Source organism: Lygodium microphyllum, chromosome 9 (assembly GCF_053477565.2).
Source record: "Lygodium microphyllum isolate KBCC chromosome 9, Lygodium_microphyllum_v1.1.10, whole genome shotgun sequence".
NCBI classification, from domain to species: Eukaryota; Viridiplantae; Streptophyta; class Polypodiopsida; order Schizaeales; family Lygodiaceae; genus Lygodium; species Lygodium microphyllum.
This window is the reverse complement of record NC_141143.1, coordinates 30,391,501-30,399,201: the sequence shown is the minus strand read 5'-3', so window position 1 is coordinate 30,399,201 and position 7,701 is coordinate 30,391,501.

Genomic DNA, 7,701 nt, shown 5'->3' with positions numbered 1-7,701 from the left:
ACCTAGCACCGAAGTGATCTTCGTGCTACTAGGTTTTAATTTTTTATCATTATTATTCCGTCCTAGATGCGATGCATATAAAATCAGCAAATTATTCCTCATGCTCAGCGGCATTTAACCATTTTTTCCACAACTCTACCCTCCCCCGTTGATAGTGCATCATTGCATTCATTTCTTTTAGGGTTTCCTTGTCATTTTATGTGGAGAAAGGAAGGAAACACGCACTAAAACATATAAACAAGGCTGAACTGAAGCATAACTTCATGCCCCAGCCTTGCTATACATCAACAAATATAAATCCTATTTTTCTATATTTTTTGTAGCCCTAAATGTATTTTTCCCCTATTTTTCATGGTTTTTTTATCATTTTCCCCCATTTTCTTCATTTTCTTGTATTTTTTTTAAATTGCTGAAAATGAAAACCAGTTTGTGGGCTGTGGCCCTTAGTTCATTTGCAACAAAATTGAAAGATTAGTTGATGTGTATCGACGGTTTTCCCCATTTATATGCCCAAAACCCTTGTTTTTCCCCATTTTTCATGCGTTTTCGGGTTTCTTGACATTATTTCGAGCCATGAAATGCATGTTTTTCATAATTTCTGGTTATAAACAGTAAGAACTCAGAAGAATCAGCAGCATAATCAAATCTTAGTCCATATGAACGGCATTCCATCAATCAAAAGCATAAAACACTAAATTTTCTTTGTAATTTTTTTAGTTTACCGCTTAAACGCGTGTTTCGGGTTTTGTGTCCATGGCTGTAGATTTGAAAAAACAGCAGCACTCCATGTCCAGCAACATCACAAATCACCATTCTCAGCCCGAGTAGCAATCCGGTCCATGCCGGACAAGTCTCCATCATTCTTTCTTCTTCCTTCTTCTCCGCACATGAACTTCCTCTTAGAAGAGAGAGAGGGAGGAGAGAGAAAGACTAGAATCAGAAATTTCAAACCAAGCCACCATTGCGCGAGCGAAGGGCGGCGATAGAGTCTGCATACAGAGGGAAATGAGGGGCAATGATGATTGGGGGGGGTTGCATTGAGGCTGGAGATGGCATGATCAACCATGAAGCGCATTTTTCGGCGCCTGTTCCTCACGCTTCCTCTCCACGATTTGTTGCATCTCTAACCTCCAAAGTTTCATGTTACATTTAAATTTGGGCTCCCAAGGGTCACTTGCCCATTTTGGCCAAGTTTTGTCCACCTCTTCGCATCTTGACCGGTTTCTTGGCCATTTCCCCGTCCGGACTTGGAATCGAGCTCTGAAAAATCCTGGGCGTCCGTCTTAGCATCCCGCATTGGCCAGTAGCTTGTGTCAACCCGCACGACTGTCTGAAAAATTATGAAAAATCAACAAGTGTCGCTCGGGCGCCTTTAAAGCACTTTGGCGCTTAAAATCGTCCTAGATCGAGCCGCCGCCTTTGACATTGAATATTTTTCCCTTAATATTCATAATTTTGAGCTATTTTTAAGCACTTCCTGTCACCTAAATTCCGCTCTCAATATTCTCTATGAGAAAGTTGTGCTTTATACGAAGGCGGAGGGACTTCGATTATTGATGAATAAGCTACAGCCGCCTGATCGTCTAGCAAAGTGGTTGATCACTTTGCAGGAATTTGATTATGAAATCAGGAGTAAGCCACCAAGGTTGCAAGGTATCGTGGAATGTCTAGTGGACTTTGGGGAGTCGAAAGAATCTGTGGCTGAAGGTAGTGACATGGAGTTGTTATTTAAAATAGATACGGCATCTATTCCCTCCTGGTATGCTGCAATAACACATTATTTATCAACAGCAAGCATTAAAGTTTGCTTTGATCGCAGGTACATTATATCGGCAAGGGGTTGATGATATCTATCACCGGTGCGTGATGCCTGACGAGGTGCCATTCATTTTGGAAGAATGCCATGATTCTGCTTGCGGTGGCCATTTTGCTGGACGGCTTACATCACAAAAGGCTTTAAGAGCAGGTTATTGGTGGCATGCCATCTTCCAGGATGCGTTTGCGTATGTTAAGAGATGCGATATTTGTCAACGACATGATAGTCGAGAGAATAGGAAACGACCACTCACCCCTATTATGGCGATACTTCCATTTGAGAAGTGGGGAATAGACTTTGTGGATCCTATTACTCCGTCGTCGACTGCACAAAAGAGGTACATCATTGTAGCAACTGACTACTTCACAAAGTGGTCAGAAGCACGTGCAACAAGGAAAGATGATGCTAAAGAAACTGCTAGTTTCCTTTTAGATCAGATAATATGCCGTTTTGGTCCACCGAAAGAATTAGTGTCGGACCGCGGAACCCATTTCCTGAATAAGGCGATTAAAGGTTTGACAGAGATGTGGCAAATCAAGCAGAACAAGACAACCCCATATAATCCGCAAGCCAATGGGCAAGTTGAAAGCACCAACAAGTAGCTTGTGGGCATCCTGTCCAAAATTGTGTTGGAAAAGAAAGGGGATTGGGATAAAAAGTTATATGTAGCAGTGTGGGCTTATAATACGACCTTCAAATGAGCCACTGGCCATACCCTGTTCAAGTTAGTATATGGGGAGGAGTGTGTTTTGCCTTTAGAAATTGAGCTGCCGACTATTCGCTTTGCCATCAATCATTCTTTGAGCAATGAAGACGCACTTTTTGAGCGCTTGACGACACTGGCACATTTAGATGAGCTTAAGCTGCAGAGCTTATTGCACCAAGAAGTGGCGAAGCGCCAAATGAAGCAGCTACACGACCTCAAAGCCAAGAAATACACCTTCAAGAAAGGACAGCTTGTTCTGTATTATGATGCACGACGTGAATTATTTCCAGGCAAGCTAGAGCCCAAATGGGATGGGCCCTATAGGATCGTTAGAATAGGAAAGAATAAATCCACAGTCTTGTTAGCTGACCTTGAGGGGATAGAATTTAAAAATAAGGTTAATCTTAATAAGATTAAACCTTATTATTTTTGATTGCACTAATGCTATGACTGCCTTGCAGGTCTAGGCGAGATCGATCAAACATTTGCAAGGAAATCATGATAGAGGTTGATGGGTCGTCTGATCCCTTATTTAGAACACCCATATTTGGAACAAAGGTATCATTAGGGAAAGCTCATTTGGTGGAGCAAAGGATACAAGGTGATTGAGCAAGAAAGGCGGGACATTTATTTGGGAGATCAAGGTCTTCTGCCATTCAAGTCAGTCCTAAGTGAGAACGGTCGAAATGCTTCCGCTTTGTGGCAGACTCGGGAAGACCTAGATTGCAAACCCCGTGACATTCCTTGGGAGTTCTTGGTAGTGCTTTTTGGACTCTCTTCCCAATGGGCTGCTAAGATGTGTCCTACAAGTGGACAGGGGGACATGTTACAATTGGTATCAGAGCAAACCAACGAAATCTAATATTTACAAGAAAAATTAATGAGGGGAAGTAGAGCAATGTTGCCATTAAGAACATTTTCTTACTTACTTATGGATGCTGGCCTGCAGAGTCACGAAGCATGGAGCAAATTCTTGGCGTTCCAGGTTATGTTTATGACTGCAATGGGTGGTTCGGATTATCGACGGAGGCTAGGCATGATGAATATTCTAGACCGTATCTACAATCCTTCACCCTATATGTGGAACGAAGATGGACAGGTGAATCAGGAATTTATTACATAGCGGCCCACCGACTTGCGTACCTTCAGACCAACTTGAAGAGAATTAAGTGGATGGAGGATTTAAAGATCGTGAAGCTGTTCATCTTTGTCGAGGCTCACGTAAATGCAACCCTACATGTCAACGGTCGAAAGGTCAAGCAGAACAAGTATGTGTACAAGGAAGTGACTTGAATAATCCCTGCTGACAGAATCAAGGTGTTGGGACGTTATGAGAAGAACGGGTATCAAAGGAAGGGATACCCCAAGCTTCCTATTACCTATCGATTCCTGAAAATTCATGACCCCACTCCATATTATTACTCAGTTCCGTAGCCGAATGTAACACTATCTTATTTTTTCCAAATTAATGTATCAGCCTGTTCTACCTTCCCAAAATAAATGCGGGGTTGGTGTTTGTTAATGCACGCGGAAGGAGCACTTAACCCAAGGTTTTTTAGTTTTGCAAGAGATTACTTTGAGGTGTTTTTGCGTGAGATTTAGGGTCTTCAATATTTCGTTGTGGAAATATTACATTCTCTCCCCCTTAGAGGAATCAAGATGTCCTCATCTCGAGAAGATCTAGGGGTATTGTTGGTTGAGAGTACTTTCATGCATCCAAGTGGCATCTTCTTCAGGGTAATCTTTTCACTGGATGAGATATTCTCTTAGGGTCGTGGATCTCAAATGCCTCTCCCTAACATTTAAGATCCTGTCAGGCCGTAGCTCAAGGACTCCTTGGCTTGGAATTACAACTTGTTGATCATCAAGCACGTGACTAGGCTCAGGCACATACTTTTTTCAAAAGGCTGATATGGAATACATTATGAACTTTTAGGTTTTCAGGGAGTTGTAGTCTGTAAGCATTAGGCCCTAGGCACTTGAGGATCTTATAGGGTCCACAATACCTTGGACTTAGCGTTTTGCATTCACCCTAGGATAGGGAACTCTTCTTTGGACGTACGTGAATGAAGGCCATATCACCTTCAATGAAGGATCTATCTTGACGTTTCAAGTCTACGTAGGCCTTCTGTCTGTCCTTGGCAGCTTGGATGTCCTGTCTTATTGACTTGATCTGGTCATCCATGTCTTCCATCATTTGCTTTGAAGCTTCAACCCCCAAGGTTGGATCTAAAAAGCTCAAAGGAGTGGACAATAGTGCCCATACAACGCTTGAAAAGGGGTCATCTGAATGCTTTGTTGGTAAGAAGCATTATAGGCAAACTCAACCAGTGGCAAATATTGAATCCACTTTTTGGGTTCGCGACAGCAGTGTGCCCTAAGCATATCTTCAATGACTTGGTTGACTTGTTCCGTTTGACCATCAGTTTGGGAATGGTAAGCTGTACTTAGTCCCAATGGCCTCGAAGATAGCCCTCCAGAAGTGTGAGGTGAGAAGAGAGTCACAATCACTAATGATTCTTCTGGGTAACCCATGCAGTTTGAATATTTCCTTAATGAATAACCTTGCGATGTCTGAGGCTTTATAGTTTGTCTTAACAGGAATAAGATGTGCAACCTTGGTGAGCATATCCACCACAACCATAATGGAGTTGTATCCTCCCTGAACTTGGGGCAGGCCAACAACAAAGTCCATACTAATGAATTCCCATTTCATTTGGGAAATGTCAAGTGGTTGCAATTTCCCTGGAATTTTGACACATTCGGCCTTAATGCGTTGACAAGATAAACATTCCGTGACATATTTGAGAACATCACCTTTGAGCCTATCCCAATAATAGGTCTTCATGACTGCATTAAGGGTCTTGGCATAGCCAGGATGTCCTGAGAAAGGGGAGTCATGGGCTTCCCAAAGTATCTTATGCTTGAGTGATTGGCTTACCGGGATACATAATCGTCCTATAGTAGGCAAGTCCACTATTGGTAGAGAATTCCTGATACTTTGTTTGTAGCTTCGGGTCTTGATCTTTGATGGGGATCTCCCTTAGCAATTTCTGATAGGTTGGGTCATGGCATGCCTCTTCTCTAGCTAGCTCAAGAATTGGATTGTTTGGCATGGATACCTTTGTGGCTAGAGATCTTGCTATTGATGGATCTTGCAAAATCAGAGAGTTTAGAAATGCCTTGCGAGACTGAGTGCATCGGCAACTACATTCTCCTTTCCAGGTCGGTATTTGATTTCAAAGTCATATTCTTCCAACACTTCAATCCATCGACATTGCCTCATATTGAGATCATTCTAGGTGAAAATCCATTTAAGAATCTTGTGGTCCATCACTAAGGTAAATTTGTTGCCTAGCAAGTAGTGTCTCCAAAGTTTGAGAGCATGGATGACAACCAACAGCTCCAGATTGTGGGTAGCATAGTTCCTTTCATAGTTCAGTTTCCTTGAAGAGTATGCTACGGGATGACCTTCTTGCATAAGCACACATGCTAAGGCAAGTGTGCTAGCATTAGTTATCACTTGAAGTGTCTTAATAAGATCTGAAAGTTTCAGGATGGGTGCTGATACCAAGCTTTGCTTTAGTTTGTCAAAGCTTGAATGTTTAGCAGGTGACCATACAATTGTTACTTGCTTCTTTAGTAGATCGGTTAGAGGTGCTGCAATCAAAGCATAGTTTTTGATAAAGACCCTGTACCATCCTGTCAACCCAAGAAAACTACGTATTTCTTTGACAGAAGTTGGTGTTGGCCATTCCAGAACATCTCTGACCTTGGCCGGATCTACTGAAATTCCTTCTGCTGATACAATGAATCCCAGATATTCAATCTATCGCTTGAAAAATGCACACTTATTTTTCTTGGCATAAAGCTTGTGTGCCCTCATTGTTTCAAGAACAATGCAAAGCTGGGGTTCATGATCTTCTTCCTGCTTGGAGTAGACTAGGGTATCGTCAAAGAAGACAAGTACGAAGTCATCAAGATAGGGCCTAAAGATATCCTGCATTAGCTTGTTGAAGGTAGCAGGAGCATTTGTGAGACCGAATGACATGACTAGAAATTCAAAGTGTCCATACCTTGTGCTGAATGCCGACTTTGGGATATCCTCTTCCTTGATCCTTATCTAGTAATATCCAGACCTGAGATCTATCTTAGAGAAGATCTTTGCACCTTGAATTCCGAGCAAGCATTCGTGGACACCTAGGTTCATTACCCTGAATCTGACCGAAGTCGACTTTCCTCCCAGTAGGAATTTCACCTTAGCAGTTTGCCTGGTACAAGAGACCTCACAACCATTTGCTAATTCCATAAGTAAGGTAGGCGCATCTATTGTGGCTATTCCTAATCTTTTTGTAGCACAGACTGGTGAAATGAAGGAATGTGTACTGCAACAATCAATCAAGGTTTTGAAGCTTTTACCTTGATAACCCGATGGTGTTTGAATCACCGAGAATTGGCGATTTGGGCCTTTCTTATGAAGAACTACATGAACCGTTGCCCTCTCAATGTCAGCTTCCATGGTTGGATCTTCCTCATCACCCAGCTTCTTGTTGGCAACACTAGAGGTTCTCCCTCTGGCCATGACGATGGCTCCTTGGCCATGGACGACTCCTTGGAATGGCCCTTGACGTTGTCCTCTGCTAAGCTTGGGACACTGCCTTTTAAAGTGACTAGGCTTGTTGCAATGGAAGCAATGGAGATTGCGGCCATTACCTTGAATAGGAACGAAATTATTGACAGTGTTGCCCCTAGCTTTCTTCCTTTGTGCTTGATTTTGGCCCTACGCTCTCTTAGCCTAAGACCTATACACTCCCTTGTATCCTTGTAAGACCAAGTCCTATTATTTTTTGTCTTGGTTTGCATCTCCTGTATCATCGGTGCAGCTCGAATGAGTGCATCTTGCAGATCCGTTGGACGCATTGACTCCAAGTGGGTGTTAATGGGTGGATTTAACCCGGTACAAAACTTTGACACATATTGTGTCATGTCCATTTGTGGCGCGTATTTTAAGAGAGAGACGGACTTTGAATAGTATGCATCTAGGGATAGTCCAAGTTGCTTTAATTCATAGAATTTGTTCATCTTTTGTGTGTGGTAGGCACGTGGTAGATATCTCCCTCACACAACTCTTTTAAGCTTCTCCCAAGTAGCTGACCCTTTCGAGATCCCTTGGTCTCTG